This window comes from Carassius auratus, chromosome 31 (genome assembly GCF_003368295.1).
Source record: "Carassius auratus strain Wakin chromosome 31, ASM336829v1, whole genome shotgun sequence".
Classification (NCBI taxonomy): Eukaryota; Metazoa; Chordata; class Actinopteri; order Cypriniformes; family Cyprinidae; genus Carassius; species Carassius auratus.
The window spans coordinates 5812588-5829778 of NC_039273.1; the positions used below are offsets into that span (position 1 = coordinate 5812588).

At 36.5% G+C, this 17191-nt stretch overlaps 1 protein-coding gene across 1 annotated transcript in view; it reads left to right on the top strand.

Annotated features, from left to right (window-relative positions):
* The window catches only part of LOC113050322 (receptor-type tyrosine-protein phosphatase gamma-like), a 74210-nt gene that overhangs the window by 19617 nt on the left and 37402 nt on the right, over positions 1–17191 (top strand). The gene's annotated exons all lie outside the window — the stretch shown is intronic.

Here is a 17191-nt window from a genome sequence, read left to right on the forward strand (position 1 = left end):
AACATAATACAGGAAATTAATCTAAAAATAAATTTTAAGGTAATGGCTTAAAATTAAGAAAAAAACTTTTTTTTTTCAAACATTAAAGCAAAAAGAGACTGAGAAATTTCCCTCTACATTTTAAAGTTAGATTTCCATTCTGTTTCATATTTATGCTAATAATATAATTAGTAACAAAATGTATTCCTTTTGTAAAGACTTTCAGACTTCTAGACCAAAGGCTCTGCCTTTTTCAGATTTTCTGTGTGTTAAACTGTTAACCTTCGTGTCATTTTTAGGACAGTCCCACTCATATCAGCTAGCACTGCTGACAGGCCATGTTTTGAAAGCAGTTCAGTAGCTTTTCTTTAGTGTTCTTTTAATATTTGGTGACATTTGAAGCATTGCAAGTTTTTTTTTTTTTTTTTTTTTAAGTCTGCATGTTTGTGCTTCTTTTGAACAGAGCCAGAATGCACTCAAACCTTTCATGCTCTCACAATAATTTCTATGCCAGAAGCATTCTGCTGGTTTTACCTCTTTACCTTTTCCCTCCTTTAAACCCATTTTCGGAGCAAAAGCAAATCAAAGCTTGAAAGGTACTGGAACAATTACAGATTGGCCAAAAAGCCCATCTAAACTCTATTTCAGGATTTACACCTTTTCATTTATATGCAGTAAGATAATACAATAAGTTAGAAAAAGAAGTGTTACAAATGTGCAGAAGACACTTGTAATGATTAGCTAACACTATGGGTTGCTTTCTGCTTGGAAAAAGGATGTTTAACCAACATTTTATTCAGTAGCTCCCATTTTCTAGCTTGACATTATTCATTCGGAAAGAAGAGAAGTAGGCTTTTGCTGGTAATTTTCCCAATGTAGGCGTGTAATGTACAAAGCAGCATTGTTTATGTACATGCCAATGACCTATAAAGGATCCTGCCAACTTTATTGGAGAGTGTCAATAAAGTTGACACACACACACACAATATAATGATATCAAGAACCTAATAAGGTGCAGGTCCAACCTTGGCCTTAGCTTAGAATAACTTCCAACAATCTTGGGTGGAATATTGCACAATCCTTCACAGTAGAAAAGCCTCTAGTTAGCCTATTAATTCCAGGAAGAGATTCTTTATACAGTATACAGTAATTTATACCGTATAAAGCATAATGAAACATTGTATAGGATGTACCTGGACCTGTAAAGTTTACTTATTAAGGTTGTAAAGTGATGCTCACTACTGTTTAAGTTCAAGGGACAGTTCTTTTTTTTTTTTTTAAATGAATACTTTTATTTGGCAAGGAGGCATTAAATTGACCAAAAAGTGACTTTTAGAATGTTAAAATAAAATAAAATTATAAATGGTTTATAAAATTATAAATGTTTTGTGACATCTCTATTCATCAAAGAATCATTAAAATATATATCTTCCACAATATTAATAATTTTTTCAACGTTTATAATAATACATGTTTTGTAAGCACCCAATCATATAATATCATATGATTTCTGAAGAATCATGTGAGACTGAAAATTTAGCTTTGACGTCAAAGGAATAAATGACAACTTAAAACGTGTTGATATAGAAAACATAATTTTTTTTATAAAAATATGTAAAAAATATTATTGAATTGTAATAATTTTTCAGAATGTTACTATTTTACTGTATTTTTAATCAAATAAATGCAGGCTTAAAAAATCTTAACCCCCCCCCCCATTTTTAATGGTTTTATACTTTTTACATCATCATCATCATCTTAGTTTTCTGTTTTGAGATATACGCTGAAAACAATTTGGTGTAGAAGAAAAGAAACTAAGTAACACATTGAATTAAACATGACATTTTGTAGTAGAAAACTGAATTAGAATTGATTTATCAAACACACTCCATTAATCTTTGTATTACCTACGAAAAATATATTTTTTTTACAGTGCAGACTTACAATGCAGTTCTCCCAAAAATGAAAATTTTATGTTTATCTGCTTACCCCCAGGGCATCCAAGATGTAGGTGACTTTGTTTCTTCAGTAGAACACAAACAAAGATTTTTAACTCAAACCCTTGCAGTCTGTCAGTTATATAATGTAAGCTGATGGGAATCATGGCTTTAAGAGTCAAAAAAACATACATAAACCAAATTATGTGTAAAGACACGAAATGATTGGTCTATGCAAGAAACTGAACATTATTTATATTGTTTTTTCCTCTGATTTTCACCGCAGTGTCCAGACTGTCCTGAATAACAGCTGGAGCATTTCAATTAGGAGTGTCAATGGTCCATTTGTGAGATAGGTGGCGGTAATGCACTTATAAGTCTGCGATCCACTATAAAGCAAGAAGAAGAAGACGACGCATCAGCTGCCAGCTGTTGAGAATGTGCTCAAGGACAGTTCTGACATTGCGGTGAAAATCTGAGATAAAAAACAATATAAATACGGTTCAGTTTCTTGCACAGACCGATCATTTGTGTCTTTACATATCAATGTATCGTTAAGAACCACAAGGTTTAATTTGTTGTTGTTTGTGTATGTTTTTATGACTCAAAGCTGTGATTCCCATTTACTTACATTATATGACGGACAGACTGCAACGGTTTGAGTTTAAAATATTTGTTTATGTTCTACTGAATAAACAAAGTTACCACATCTTGGATGCCCTGGGGGTAAGCAGATAAACATCAAAATTTCATTTTTGGATGAACTATCCCTTTAAACTTAGCACACATTAGCACTATACTGTAACTCAATATAAACTACTGCTTAGAACTTTTTAAATGTGACTATTTGGTCTCTCTGTCTCTACGTGTGAGTTTGGACCACATTTTACCCTTTTTGCCGATGCAATTTGTGCATGCTCGGCATAAACTGTTATAATTTTCTACTCTCTCCCATGTGACATAACAAATAATGTTGCTATTTTTGTGACAGATGCGCTTGCAATTCTGGCACTAGGAATATGATCTTGGAACTCGGTTCAATACCGTGTTGCTTTAGAAAATGACATACCCAAGTGCTAATTGTCAGGTATCTTTAATTGCCGAGACATACCACTAATTGCCTGTCAACATAATGTGACCACCTTTGCAGCTGCATATGTAAATGACTTCATAATTAAACACTTTTCATTCTGTTCATAAATGCAGATCTATGTAAAAGTAGTTGTTAAATGTAATTAGATTTAAGAAGACAAAAAGACTCTATATGCACTGCTAGGGGTGGATTCGAATGAGGTAGGAGCCCAGGAAATGACTGTAGAGCTTGCAAGGCAAGATTTGATTATGGTTTATTTAAAATGTGCGTGTGTGTGAAGGTATTTTTCAAAAGGGACAGATAATATGCCACACTGCAGGGTCTCCCCCAGGAGGTACGGGCACGCATCATTACTCATATTTTTCCTCTCATATTCTGCCAGGTTTTCATTTTCTTCTGCCAGTATTCTCTCATTCCCTCTCCCTCTCCTTCTCTCTCTCTCTCTCACTCCCCTTTTATACCTCTTTCCCTCCTCTTTCCTCTCGATATATCTGAGCAAATATTCACTTTGTGCTAAAGAGAGAGTATCTGTGTCTGACAGCCTTCATTGTCCCAACATGCTATTATTACAGGAGCAGTTTGCATATTTTATTTACATGAACAGTTCAACATTTTAGGGTGAATTCTGGGTCATTAAGATTGCATTTTTAACTGCATAATAGTTCACAACTTCAAAATGTTGGATTATGAGCTAGCTAAGAATTTCAGCGGCCGTTCCCGGTCATTTATGAGATGTAAATGCAGCACAATGACAGCCTGTTGTGGTTGGATGCTAAAATAAGTCAGATCGACGTTCCCCAGAATCATTTTTCTGTGTCCCTGGCAACCCTCTGTGATTGATGGGTCAAGATGGCCAACCTAGATGGTTATGCAAGACGAGCTCTCATAATTTGCAATGATAAATCGCTAAGACAGGAACCAATTTGGGTGAGAAATCCGGCTCCTATATCATCCTTGAAGCTTTTTGTGGCAAAGTGCCTGTCCTTTCTGGAAAAACAAGTTTTATTAAGAATTCAAATGAGATGGGATCTGTTTAACATAACGGAATATAGCGCAACAGAAGGAGATGCTTAGAATGATCTTAGATGTTCTCTGGTAACTCAGAGAAAGGAGAACGTATCCAAAAAAGGATTTGTATTCCAGGCTGTTTAAATGTGGCGTGAAGTGACTGAATGTTTAGTAAAAAGATGCAGAGGTAGAAATTCTGAAGAAAACAGCATCATATATGCATAAATTCTGAAGCTATCTTATACTAACTCAGGATTATTCTTCTATCTCGAAAATCGCTCCAGTCCCTGCTGCAGAAAACACCCCCAGGACAGGATATTACCACCTCCATGCTTTTTACTGTAGAAATTAGGTTTTTTTTGGATTTTGAGCTGTAATAATGGTAGATGAAAATAATAGGATGTCTTTGACCTGTGTGTGTGTGTACATATGTATGTATGTATGTATGTATGTATGTATGTATGTATGTATGTATGTATGTATGTGTATATATTTTAGGGGTGTAATGGTACAGATAATTCATGGTTCAAAACGTTTGTCTTAGGGTCTTGGTTCAGAAAATGCAACAAATACCCAATGCTATTTGTTTTCCATTTATTTTGAACACACAGTAGTGCTACATACGTGTATCTTGAGCAGTTGTTGATTTGAATTAGATAATTATTTCAAGATTTAAAGCAAAAACAGAATGGTCTGATATGGTGGAGCAGGTGGTGCTTATAGAACAGCAGAGATGTAGCATTTCCTTGATTACTGATGTAAATAAAGCAGTGTTGAAATATGCATTATAGGCAAGTCAGTGTAAAATAAAATGCAATCAGAACCTTTCTGAAGATGGTAAATTCCCCTCTGAGATACATTCATATAAACCACCACCCCAAGTCAATATTTCTATTTTTCCTCCAATATTTTTTCACATTGCAAAAAGTTACCTTGATCTGCCTGTTATGGTATTTTCTCCTTTTTGTGTCTGTTTTAAGCATTTCTTGCTTCTGTTAGCCTCCTGTTTACAGACTTATAATATTTAATTTTCCACACAAATGCAGTTTGTGTGCAATTCCGGAATAGAGATCAGCCAAAAAAAAAAAAACAACATCAACAAAACAATTTATGGCTGATGGACCGGTGAATCTCTAAAGCCAGGAACTTTCCCACACTGCTGATTTAAAACAAGCAGGCGGTTCTTCGAGCTCTTATGTGCCATCTGAGCTCACCGTTCTTGTTTTGGGTTGGTGCATAGATTGTCTCTTCTTCCGCTCTTTCCTGTTGTGACTGTTAGCGTTGCATTACCACGTACGCACCCCTTCTGGATTGATTGCATGTGAGGGACTGTATTCATCGTCATGAACCAAACCGTTACTTCCATACCATTACACCCCTAATTATTTTATTTTATTTTAACACAATGGTTGTGTATTCTTCATATATTAGCAAATGTCCGCAATTTAACTGAAGTGAAATACAAGTTGCATTATCCCTGTCTTTTCTTCGTCAATTTTAAATTTCATCTTTTATTTCATGGTTTTATTTAGTAAGTAATTAAATAATTTAGTTATTTGTAGAAGTATCAGCTTTAAAAGCACATTTCAGTACCATAAGAAAACGATTTGTCAAGCCTGTTATTTTTCTGAAGTCGTTGCTGTATTTGTCATACATGAAAAAGCATTTAAGATGGACTTGAATTGAAAATGTACTGTAGTTTATTAACAGGTAAACACATTGTGTGTGTGTGTGTGTGTGTGTGTGTGCAAATGATTGACAGGCATAGAGAATTTCTGATTGGCTAAAAAGGTGCAAGCTTGACTGTTGACCTTGACTGTTTTTGATTATGAGCCTGGCAATGTCATAGAAACAAATGTGTTTTCTCAGGACATCTCTTACAGTCATATCTGTCATGCAGTTCTATCAAAGAGCACAGTTTGTGTCATTGGTTGAGATCTCTATGAATTTACTGGTTTTACTTAAAATATTTTTCCTTTCTACAAGCAATACATAAGTCCTAGAAAAAAAAAAAACTTATACTGACATTTGAGTCTAAACAGTTACGTGCAGCCTTGCAGGCTAAGAGAAATCTAAGGTTACCCTCCCTGCCAACACAAGGGTTTTTTTAACGTGACCCTGTGCGAGGAGGGGTTTGTTTGGTGAAACTTTCCTCCCCACCCATAACATAGCCTCTGCATACAATGGAAGTGATCATATCTCTCTGTCTGAACAGGAGGAGAGGAAATGAACACACTGGAGGGTGGACTGTAGAACATGCAGCTACATGCTAGATAGTTATCATCCAGAAAATACCAGCCAATTACTGACCTTTTCATTTTAATTCACAGTTAAGTTTCTTGTTGTAGTTTTTCTTCTGTGTGAATCCTTCTCACAGCGCCTGTGGCTACAGCCATATCCCCGGCTATTCATAATTCATGATATGCTCACCGGAATAATAGAAGAATACATAAGAATATATTATTTATTATAGATGCCCTGAGAAATCACTGCTCTTATTTACTTCAAATTATTACGCTTTTTGTCATTAAAAAAATATTTCATAGCTTTGTGTAAAATTTATGTGATAGGACTTTTTTTTTTTTTTTTTTGATCACAAGATCCATAAAATACTGTTAAGATTCTTGGAGTTGTAAAACCAGTAAAGAGGTTTATATGCAATTAAAACAGAATGTTCCAAACCATTAAACTTCCAGGCACTGAAACCCAAAGTTTCTTATTTTCAGCTTCCTAAATAAAGTTTCACAGGGTGTGGGATAATATCCAGTTCACTTGAACTCTCCATATAACTACCCTGAACAGGAAAGAGATTTTTTTTACATAGTAAAGTATCTTAAGATGGAGGCTGATAAAACTAGAGGCGGACCATGTTTTGTCTGGAATGCCATTCGCCAGCTAATTAGACGCAAATAGACCTTTGATTTATCATTTCCTTACTTGTCCTGTTTCACTATGCAAGTGGAACGCAGCCGAGATACTTAAGAAGAATGGGTCAAAGATTAGTGTTCTATAACATGCCATTCTAGATATAAAGGAAGCTTTTAGGTGGATTATGTATTAGTATAATATGCCTCACAGCACATTCCAAGAGTAAAAACTGCTGTACTTTAACAGTTGGGGACCTGTGTAATATTTTGAAAGAAGTATTTTATGCTCTCCAAGGCTGCATTTATTAATAAAAAAATCAGTAAAAAATAATTAGATTTTTAAAATAACTGTTTTTTTCAAATACATTTTAAAATATGATATATTCCTGTAATGGCAAAGCAGCCATTACTCCAGTCTTCAGTGCCACGTCATCCTTCAGATATCATTTTAATAAACCGATTTGGTGCTTATTATTATCAGTGTTGAATACAGTTGTGCTGCTTAATATTTTTGTGGAAACCATGACACTAACAGCATTTATTTGTAACAACGTAAGAGCCTTTACTGTTAGTTTTAATCAGTTTAACGTCCTTGTTGTATAAAATTATCAATAAAAAAAAACTTACTGACCCCAAACTTATAAATGGTGGTATTTCAGTGCAATTCAGTTCTTATGTATCATATTGGTATACCCCCCCCCCCCCCTTTTTGTCAAACAGCTGTTAGGGTCATTTGTAGAGACTTGAGTTGTTTGGTTTGAGTGTGTGTATGTGTTCTAGACTCATTATCGTGGGCAAAATACTGTTAATTCTAGTACACATTCCAAAGAAAGTGGGTGGAGACCGTGAGATAAAGGGTGTAATTCAGTCTGAAAGGTATCAATTAATGAGTTCAGCTATATCGCACCGATCAGCGACAAAGCCCATTTTCCTGTTACACATTTTTTTCATTCTAATGAAGGTTACATAATGTTTGAAAAATGATTCAGTCACAAAGCTTTAAGTATGGGAAGGCTTCTGCATTCAAAGCAGGTTCTGTAAGCTAAAATCCGATTCTAATGAGGTGAATGGTCCAGGATAATGTTTTGGTAAGGTCTACGTTGATGTTTCTATGCGGTTCATGTCATAAGAGGCTCTGTGATGTCCTGGTCTCTAGATCTCAGATTCAGTGTGAGTCTAAGAGATTTTTTCACCTGTTTACTTTCCACTAGTTAAAAACCATGTGTCTGATTGCTTAGAAAAGTTTTATTACAGCTTTCCATAAGCCACAGGATTTGAGGTATCATTCATTCCTTTTTTATTGCTCTAAGACTGTTATTTTTTTAGAAGTAGGCCTTCAGTTTTTACCTCAAATATGTCTCAAATATGAAATGTCATACTCTTGTCATACTCTGAAAGTGTTTTTTAAACCAAAAGATTTTCTGTGACTGAAGAGCTCGAGAGTAGCTCAAACTAAGATCCTCCTTCAAACAGCTATGACAAGAAAAGCGGCATTGTTCATTTTCCATTTTCTTTGTATTATTGAAGACGATTTGAGATAAATTTAAGAATTTAAGAAAATTGGCATGGTTACAAAAGCTGTCCTAATGCATCGAAACAGCAGTTGTAATTTAACTCTTTAAGATGCAAAGTATTTTATATCTATATCAATTGTGTTTAGTATAACTAAACTAGTCTTGATTTTTGTAGAGTCCATCAAACTGATTAAAACATTTGAATTGAATTATTAAAGGAATACTTCATGCACGCTCATGCTGCTCCAAACATGCATGTCTTTCCTTCATCCATGGGTGAAATTTAGGAGAAATGTAATGAATTATATTTGCCACTCTTTTTCATGCAGTTACAATGAAGGCTCAGGCTGTCAAGTCTCAACAAGGATGCAAAAAGCAGCATTAAAGTATGATAAAATCCAATTCATGAGCTATATTTCAAGTCTTCTGAAGCCATGGGAAAGATTTGTGCAGACCTCCGGAGGGGCAGGGGAGTCAGTGAGTTGAACTTCATGATCGAATCATTTCACATGCCTTCAGAAAATGTATAGCTTTTGAGTCGTGTTGACTACTTTTAATATTATTCAGAATAATACATTATGTTTCACGGAGGAAAGACTGTACGTGCTTGAAATGAGGGTGTTTAAATAATGGCAGCATTTTCATTTTTGTGTGAACTAATCCTTTAAGACAGATTGTTTATTGCTTCTCATTTCTCTTCGAATTAAGAGCATTTAGCATATTTTTACCATGAATATTAATACTTCTAGTTCTAGTCACTCATCTGAATATGCATATCTATAATCGGTTCACAAAGGCACTTTCCGAATTCCTAATTTCCCTTGACTAACATGTTTAATTCTTTTTGAAGCGTGACAATCATTTGCTTGTTCATTTATGAGTCACTTCTGCAGTGAAGCTCATAGCAGCCACAACTAAGTCTTTCGAACAACAACCCTCTTTGACCGAATAATGCTTTACAGTCTGTGACCGAATCGACACAATTCGCATCTCATTGATTTGTAACTTTATTGTACCTATATTTGTCCAGATTTAGATCTGATCTGGCCTGTTTCTGCATCATTCGCAGCTATCAGTGACCCTGGAAAACAACCGCAGGTGTCCCGTTCAAACCCCAGCCAGCTCCACTGTCACTATCAATCGCATCAGCGTTGCATGTTTGTTTCCTGTCGACCGTGTGTGGTGTACAGACCGCAGAGGGTTAGATTGAACACGACTGGTGAGCGGAGCCTTGCCAAAAAGTGTGACGGCTGCCAAAGTGTGCGCTACGTGTCCCATTTTCTCAGGGGGGACAAAACAGACATGACAAGGCAATCTCCACACAGTCAGCGTTCCCGTGGCAACCACAGTCAGGTTATTTATCTGCAAGGTTAATGGGATTACGGCTGGTAACAAAGATAGTGGATTGAGACAAACATGTGCCCGTCGGACTGAAGGGTATGTGACACAGAGTGGTAGCTGTTGAGCTAAATGACTCAGCTAGCCCAAACAGATGGTGCTCAATACATACACGAGTCGTAAAACTGTTTTATGGCCTGCGTTCCTGGTTTTTCCCTCCAAAAGAGATCTGAATGTGGCACCGCATATTTGGAAGCATTTGCATCATCTTGCCCTGCGGATGTTTTACTCACAGTTGATTTAGATTTTCGCTTCTTTGTTCTACTTCTGTTACGTAACGCTGTGAACATGTGCCAGAAAGTTCAATTTTTGTCTCATTTATCCATAGAATATTGTTCCAGAAGTACACCTGGGTACTCATTAGCAAACTTGAGACTATTTTATATATATAGATAGAGATCCGAACACACATTTTTTTCTTTTTAATGCAGAAGATGTTAATGCATTATGTTAGATCCCCTTATTTAAAAGCAGGAATCTAATTAAATATATTCTCTGAAAACAAGTCTTGGGGCCCTATTTTAACGATCTAAACGCAAAGTGTAAAGCGCATGGTGCAGGTGCACTCAGGGCTGGCCAAATCCACTTTTGCTATTTTAACGACGAAAAAATGGTGTGCGCACTCGGGCGCATGGCCTAAATGGGTTGTCCCTATTCTCTTAATGAGTAATGGGTGTTTTTTGGACATAACGTGCAATAAACCAATCAGAGTCTCATCTTCTGTTCCCTTTAAGAGCCAGTTACGCTCATGCCATGACGGATTTGCTATTTACATGGCGGGATTTGGCAAACGCAAAGACAGAACGCGTCTCCGAGACGAAACGAAGCTGCTCGTGTGCGAGCAAATAGATAGCCTAATTCTGATTCATGCGATGTCTATCCATTATGACATGTAGGCATATATATATATGAGATTGAGAGAGAGAGAGAGAGAGAGAGAGAGCTTGTAAAAAAAAATCTTATGCATTGCAATCCTTTTATATTTGCCATATTTGTGTGCTGCTGTGTGTCCCTGTGTTTATTAAGCAGTGTGTACACTCTTTAAATAACAAAGAAAAAACATTGCGCAAGATTTTAGACCAGGTTTGAGTTGGTCTATGGTGCAGTCTATTTTCAGCTTCTTAAAATAGCATTGCGCCAGCAATGCGCCTGAACACACCTCTTTTTTAGACCAGCATGCCCATGGGCACAAAAATAAGTGAAAATGCATTTGTTATTTAAACGACGTGGCCCTGGATGGGAAAATGCAAACCTCGCCGGACTGAAACTAGCAAACACACTTGCGCTTCGCCTTGCGTCGCATTGCACTGGGTGTATTATAGAGCCCTTAATGTCTTGCACAATTTGATATATAAATAAAATATCATATATGTATCATGTTTTTATTATTATTTATAAAGTTGTTTTTAACTGAAAGTAGAAAGGAGGAAATACTGATTTAGAAAATTATTTATGCCATGGACTGAGACTTTCCGTTTCATGTTTTTGTCATCTTGTGGTTTGTAGTCACTTTTTAGGGATCAGACAAAGTGCTTTTGCACCGATCTTTAAAAAGGGAACTCACTCTAATGAAAAACAGCTGAATGTCTTTTGAAATTGAATTGAAATTTCCGCTAGAGCATAGTGCATATAACCAAAATCTTTTTTTTTCGCAATATGGCAGGTCAAATCAAACCCACCTGAATTCCAATTACCGTCTTTTCAAGAGACCATTATCACTGATATGCACTTACTTTTTCCATCAGCAATTTGATATTTAGAGCCATTTGCTAAGGCAAGCATTGTTATCCTTGCTAGGGCCAGAATATTATAGACTTTTTTTGGACTAGGGACATAAGTAAGTAACTACCCTAGCAACAGCATGAGCAACATTTAGCAAAATGTTTATTTAGTGTGATGCTTGTTAAATAAGACTTAGATGATGATCAGATGTCATTTTACAAGATTATGCATTAAGAAATGTAGATCATTCCAAAGGGGCTTTACATTTTCTTGCATTTGGTGATGTTGAATTTGAATCTGCGGCCTTGTGTTGCATTATTAGTATTTTTACACTCATTCCCCTCATTCCCTTTTTTCATTCATATATACAGGCCTTAGGGCTACACAAAAAGCATAATATTCCAAGATGCATTTTTTTATCATTAATAAAATAAGTTACATACAGCCACTTCCAGTTTCAGTCCCTATTTGTTTGCAATTAAAGTTTGATTAAAAATAAATCAGATGATGATATAGTTGTACATCTCTTTGCATTGCCAGGCCTGAGATGGACGGGGGGAAAGAAATGTCTTTTCATTCTCATTCTCATTATCTCGCTCCTCCTGTCTCTTTCTGGGAATCAGATCACGCAGAATTAATCCAATTAGTGTCTTTGTTAATTAGCCTGCTATTCCAAGACTGAGATATAAATTAGAGCTTTCAAATTGTTTGGTGAGATTGTTCTGAACACTAATTAAAATGCAGTGCGAATTATACGAACATAAAAGATGAGTTATTTCTTGGCTTAAAGAAAGAAGTTGGGAAAGTAGTCAGATTTAACACACAGCTGCAAGATTGCAAGTACTTCAAGTGCCCTATTGAATCAGAAGCAGTCTTTTATGTAGATGAGGCTGTTATAGGTTTATTGATATTTCTGTTATATGCAGAAAAGCCACGAGGAGTGTAATGGCATATAAACGGTAGTATATCTGGAAAGGATGATGAGTCGTACAACATGTAATTATCCAAGTCGATTTATTCTGGTATAACTTTTATATATTGTTGCATAAAACTATTTTATATTGGAAATTTGTGCATTTGATTGGTAAAAGATGTCAACACACACACAATAGCTTGCTACATGAGCTATATTGCATTGAATTTTCACACTTGTGTATATAAGTGGAGTTTATTTGATGTAAATTCACATTTAAATTCAGGCAAATCTTAAGCTGGTGGAGCATAAGAGTGGAAGTATTGCAGAATAATTGCATCTCTCAGGGAACTGTTTGAAAATACACATATGTAGTGCACACGTCTCACACGGCCTTGATGTTGGAGTGTCAATGAAAATTCAAAAGGGCTTTGAGGCATATATCATCATCTTATGATCCATACGATACATACTTAAGATTCCTTAAATGCACTGAAATCTATTCAATCAGAAATTCTCAACAATCAGTGAAAGGTAATGAAGCCATTAGAGTGTAATTCATTCATTTACTGAGTGTATAAAAAAGCACTGTAAAAGTCTCATCTGTAGCTTTCAAATGTCATTCACACTTGCATATTCAAACAGGGTTGAAGGTTATTTTTTCAGTTTTCATATTTCATTAAGTTAATATTTAATTCTGTTCCTTGCTTTAATGATACACTAGCGTTCAAATGTTTGTGGTCAGTATGTTTTAATGTTTTTCAAATAAGTCTCTTACCGAGACTCTGTGCAATTTAAAAGAACTGTATTTAAAATCTTAATTCCTGTGATGGGAAAGCTGAATTTCCAGCAGCTATTACTTCGGTCTTGATCCTTCTGAAATTGATCTAATATGCTGATTTGGTGCTCATTAAACATTTCTGATTATTATCAATCTTGAAAACAGTTGTGTTGCTCAATATTGTTCAGGATTCTTTGATGAATAGAAAACAACAAATTTAAATTGTGTATATATATATATATATATATATATATATATTCTTGAAAGGAATAGTTTGGGCCAAAATGTGACTCATGTGGTTCCAAAATTGTATGGCTTTCTTTCTGCTATGCTGCACAAAATAAGATATTTTGAAGAATTTTCAGCTGTTTTTGTCTGCACTTACATCATAAAAGTAAGAGAGAGTACTGTAAATGATGGCGGAATTAAAATTTCTGGATGAATTATTCATGTAAGTACCATTCATTATTTTGTCATATTTCCTCTGTTTTTTTTTGTCTCAGTCTGTGAAGAAAAGTTAATAGGTTTGCTCTTTGTATTGCTGAAAATTTGTTGTGATTGAGAGAGCGACATACAAGACGACACAACAAAACTGTTAGCTATCGGCTTCCCTCAACACATCTCTCAGTGGGATTTGATGAAAGCTGTTGCATCTTGCAGCTCGTGAGCCACGTCGTTTGAGGTGACCGGTCATCAGATATGTATACAGCCCTTAAGAACAAAGTGTTAAAGTGAGGGAGACGTTGAGCAATTCAATGATAATGATTCACAGATCACCCTGATATCACAGTCACAATTGAAGACGCCGACAGAGCTAATTGTTTAGTCTGTGACAGGGAGAGATTAAATGGTTCAATGAAGATTTGTGGACTGTCAGTTGGATGGACATGGATGCCATCCAGGAAATACCATAGACCGATAGCTTAGGGTGAGAACCACGTCTTGGTCTTTTCACAATGGAGCCCAGATGACTAATTAATTAGGAGATCAGAAATCCGAGGGAATTCAGCACAGCTTTGCACAGGTGTTTTAAATCTATTTCAGAGAAGATGGTGACCTGCATTGCAGTGGGGGGCTTATGTCAAAGCGGGATGAATCTGGAGGAGAGATTGAGTATTCCAGGTGAAGTGTCTTTGTGCAGATATCCTACCCCTGCTGGGACAAAAACCGACAGCTGGTTCGGGTGCACTGTGCCAGCACTTAACAAATCAGAACACAGGAGTCTGGCCCAAGGAGAAATCAATGGGGAGGTGGAAAGGGGTAATCCAGCATCCATCTAAGAATCATATAAGCACCACGACTCTATGCCTGCGTGGAAAAAACAAGTGGCTGACTGTCGTCTGAGCTGCCAGCCTAAAAGCATAGACGCAGAACCCTGAGGAGATACAGTGAAAGCCAGGATAACCCTCAGGATGTGTCTAATTGGCTTCTGACATTGGGGGAAAAAACAGCACCAGACTGTAGCTTCAATTCATCATTTCGGACTTGGACAACTGTGTTGTCTGAATGCAAAATATTCACAGCTGAAAAAAACAGTTGCTGAAAAATTGATGTCAATTAGCAGAGCTCCGAGGAGATTTCTGCACCGTTGCGGCGGGCCAAGAACTTTGGAATGACCTACTTGTCCCCTCATTAATTGGGTAAGAGGAGTAACCTTTCCTTAAAAGAGGAGAACCGTGACTTCTTCTGTCCCGATGGAGAGTGATCTGACCTTAATCTGTCAGATGGAAACGAGCGCACCCCCATTCTCTTGTGATCTCAGTGTTCCTGTTCCAGAGACCTACAGTAGGTGCTGGGTTGAAACTGGTCAGGGCATCTCTGGTAGCTTTCAGTGTTTGATTGCTTGGCCCACTACTGTTTTATATCATTTGCATTATAATGTATTTATCTGTACATTTAAGCATTGTTCAGTGACTGTTTCTGAAAGTTACACAAGTGGGTGGCAACAAGTGACTCTCTTTATGAGTGAATCATTGAGTCAACCCAATCGCTTCATTTAAAAGTGATTGTCAAAGAATGAGTCATTGAATCATTCACCCAATTAGTCTTTTTTTTTTTTTTTTTTTTTCAGGAAGAAAGGCCACTTCTGTGCTGTGTTGCTCGGATATGCTACTTTAATCGATTGATTCTGCTTTGAATTTATTTGGAATTATTTTCATTAAAGGTGCTGTAGGGAACTTTTGTAAAAAAATATTTTTTTACATATTTATTAAACCTGTCATTATGTCCTGACAGTAGAATATGAGACAGATAATCTGTGAAAAAAATCAAGCTCCTCTGGCTCCTCCCAGTGGTCCTATTGCCATTTGCAGAAAGTCATGCGCTCCCGGTAAAAAACAACCAATCAGAGCTGCGGTCCGTAACTTTGTTTGTGTTCAAAATGTAGAAAAATGAACATAATAAGCGAGTACACCATGAATCCATTTTCCAAACCGTGTTTTTAGCTTGTCCTGAATCACTAGGGTGCACCTATAATAAGTGTTTATATTCGGACTATTTTAGATTGCTTCGGGGATACCGCGGCGGAGTAACCCAGTACCTTTGTGATTCTTCATAGACATAAAAAGAGAGAAGTAGTTCCGGCTACAATGTTCTTCCGCAAGACGCAAGCAGTTCTGTTTATTAACCGCTAGAGCGTCAAAAGTTCCTTACCGCAGCTTTAATGGAGCAAAAAAATTAATAAAAATACATACAGTAAATGGCAATATTGGTGAAATATAAAATTCTCAATATTATTATTATTATTTTGTCAAAGTGTGCGCTACTAGAGTTTTTTGACGATGTTTAATTTATTTGGTTGATTGGTTGGTTGGTGTAAAAACTGTTTCCCATACTACTCTGCCGTCCACCTACGACTCATGTCAGTCATACTAACCAAACTCTGGCAAATGGACTCCTGTCTCAGAATATCAACAGGATGTCATACAGTCTATCGATGGGGAAACTAAGAGCGACTGAGCACAGTTGGGAGTCGACAGACTTTTAGCAAAGAATATAAGAGACAATATAATTCTTGACACCACGATCAGGCCCTCAAGCCCGAGGGCAAATCTGATGTGCCGTCTTTGAACCTACAGCATAGAATACTTTGGTTAGAATTCAAAAACTGCTTCAAAATGCACTTCTTTGACTATGCTTTTGATTGGTATGAGGTCAGTGTGAACACAAGATAGCACTGTGATGGCAACCGTGCATCTGTTGGACCAATCCCATGAGGTTTTTCTCCTCTCCTCCCACTTTTCACTATCTAGACTGGGAGGAATCTCCCTGCCAGCAGTGCTGATGATAACATTATAGTGGTTAGTTAAATTTCGTACCTTCTTGTGACTAAGAGTAAAAAGTCTGTTTAATCCGACTCTTGGAAAACAGGTCCCAAAATTGGAGTGATTAGCCTCAGGCACCCCATAACTGCTCTTCAGAAATTATAATAACATATTGCTGTGTACATTTGTCCTTGCAGGAAGCTGAAAAATTGCTATTAAAATTTGAGTTTTCTTTTGTAAGCTAGTTTGCACAGATTGTTTTTGTTTTTACTGCTCTTAAGAGTCCCATCCAGACATATAGCTGTTTACAGCAACCCTCAACATGTCAAAGATTATTATTCATATACTGTGTGCAAGAATTAATTTGATGTGCAAACCATTAAGCATTAGGAGGCAATATACATACACCACTATGACATGGACTCTGATATGTCTGCCACCACTGGTAATAAAACCATTCATCAGTTTAGCACTGCGTGTTTGCAGAACATGTGTGCTCATATTTCTCTGTCTTAGACCAACACAGATGGCTGATGAGTATCAAATGATAGCTCAACAACATCACGGGATGAGGGATTTATTTGCAGAAAAAGTTTGCATTGCATTTGTGTTATGCTAATTCAGATTTACATTGCAAATGCGCACTTTTCCTTAACTGCTAGATAGAGATGAGTCAATGTTTAGTCAACAGAGGAATAATATAATTCTGTCCTGGT